Below are 2,500 nucleotides of genomic sequence, written 5' to 3' on the forward strand. Positions count from 1 at the left end.
GTCAAATGCCACTCTCAGAAAGTTGCGTAGGATACCCACACATATTGTGGTGATAAATGTGTTCAAATGTGAAAACATTGGTATGAAGGCATGAAACGATCAAAGGGCTCTACTGTAACGTCACATTTGTATCTTCAAAAGGTTTGTTATTGTACAATTCCTCTAGGCAGAGGAACACAGATAATAACACTCTTTCAAAAAACAGCTGATAGAGATTATTTCCAAACACTGTTAATGACTTAAGAATATAATAATCAAGTGACTTGTATTAATATATTCCTTGTATGAATTATGTGCTTATGAAAGCAGGAGCATGGCTTTTCTCTCTGTGTGTGTAACTAGAATATTAGGTGCCACTAAGTCTGCATATGAACAAGAGCATGTTTAGACCAGAGGAGATAAGAAAGGAACTGTGCTTCTTCCGACCTTGTGCAAAACTGCCATCCTTGCAAGACAGGGAGCCTCGGACGTGAGAAATCCACCATGTGATCATCCCTGCTCAAAGCTAAACTTCTGACTATATAAACTTTGTGCGAAGAGTTTATCAGGGCCTTCACTGTCAGCCTCGGCTGGGAGGGGAGCCCAATTGCAATTGTTGTTGTTTGTCTGTCTAATAAATATACTTTCATGCAGCTCCGGAGTCCTGAGGTAACTAGGGTGATTTTTCACCTATCAACAGCCAACGAGCACATACAATATATGATCCTTATACCACATATACAAATAACTAAGTAAAAATAAACAACCTGTATCTCCATGTTTATTTTGTGCAGTGGAGCTATGTGATATGAATGTGAAAGCACAGCCTGTCAGTCAAAGACAGCAGGTCCACGAGCAACAGGTGTGGAGACAAGTCATCTGGACCTGAGCAGTGCCTGCCTGTCTGCAGAACACTCAACTCTCCCATCCAGGTGACAGTATGATTAGGGACAACACCCACCTCTACCAAGCATGCAAAATGGCCAAATCCACGCCCCAAGCAGACCCATCTGATCCAGGGCTTTTCTTCCCCCTTATGTAAGGCCGTGGAAATAGAGCGCTTAGGCCGCGGACCTTACAAATCCCCTGCAGGCATAAGTCACTTAGCCCCAGGGCCATTGTGCCTCGGAATCGCAGCGTTTATAAATACACTCCTCAGACAGACACGGGTCAGGCTTCAACGATCACTGACACACTGCGTGTGTGTGTGTGTGTGTGTGTGTGTGTGTGTGTGTAGGGGCATATGTGTGTGTGTGTGTGTGTGTGTGTGTGTGTGTGTGTGTGTGTGTGTGTGTAGGGGCATATGTGTGTGTGTGTGTGTGTGTGTGTGTGTGCGTTTATAAATACACTCCTCAGACAGACACGGGTCAGGCTTCAACGATCACTGACAACAACAACAAGAACACGACAGTAACACACCGCCAGAGCTCACACACCCTGCACGGACACACACACACACACACACACGGAAACAATCAACTGGTAAACAGCCCTTCATCACTAAAGCAGCTGTCAGATGGGGGGGGAGGGGGGGTGGGGGGCAGGAGGAAGGAGGGGAGAGTAAAAGGTCGTGAAATGGAGGAAGAAAGAGGACAAAATTGGAGAGGAAATAACAACAATCAGCAAAGGCACAAAAGAGGGAAGTGATACTACACGCTCACCGCTCCTTATAACTCCATGGGCAGCCAAACAAGCGGTTTACTGACGCAGAACACGAAAAAAAGCATAAAAAGCATAAAAGCATAACATAACAGAGCAGTGGTGCTGGGAGGACGGGTAATGGCAGTAAGTGCTTTGACATTCAGCGGAGGATTGTTCGTCTCCCCAGAAACGACGCCTCGTTCTTGGAGCGCCACGCTGGCCTGTGGTTTAGGCAAAGGCTTCCTCTTAAAAGCATGCCAGCTGCGGTGGCGCTCTGGCAGGAAGGAAACGGCAGTTTGCCCTTTCTCTAATGTGGTGAGGCGGGAGCTTCTCTCGCTTTCTGCCTCTTTCGAACATCATCTTTGTTCGTCCCATTTCTGTCCATCTCTGTCCATCACACATCGCAGCTTGCAGAAACACACACACACACACACACACCTTCATCTTACTCACATAATGTTCTGCAAAGAGTGCAAGCCTCATAGCCCACACTGAGATGTTGTCTGTGTAAGCATGTAGAAAGGGATGGATGTACCTTTGACTCTACAGAGACACACACACACACACACACACACACACACACACACACACACACACACACACACACACACACACACACACACACACACACACACACACACACACACACACACACACACACACACACACACACACACTCCACCCCTAAACCAGTATACTGGCATACAGCCAGTGGGAGCAGCTGTGATGAGTAAACAGGCAGGAGAAGGGGTGACAGAGAGAGAGAGAGAGAGAGAGAGAGAGAGAGAGAGAGAGAGAGAGAGAGATAATAGAGGGAGGTGGGCTGGTAACTATGGTGTTCCATAAGTGCTGTTGAGAGCCACTTAAATGAGCCCCAGCC

General features: G+C 47.0%; 1 protein-coding gene across 8 annotated transcripts in view; it reads right to left on the reverse strand.

Moving 5' to 3' along the window:
• The window catches only part of myo6a (myosin VIa), a gene marked incomplete at both ends in the record, with an annotated part of 69,172 nt that overhangs the window by 48,395 nt on the left and 18,277 nt on the right, over window positions 1-2,500 (reverse strand). The window lies entirely within an intron of this gene.

This window comes from Sprattus sprattus (assembly GCF_963457725.1).
Source record: "Sprattus sprattus genome assembly, chromosome: 2".
Taxonomy (NCBI): domain Eukaryota; kingdom Metazoa; phylum Chordata; class Actinopteri; order Clupeiformes; family Clupeidae; genus Sprattus; species Sprattus sprattus.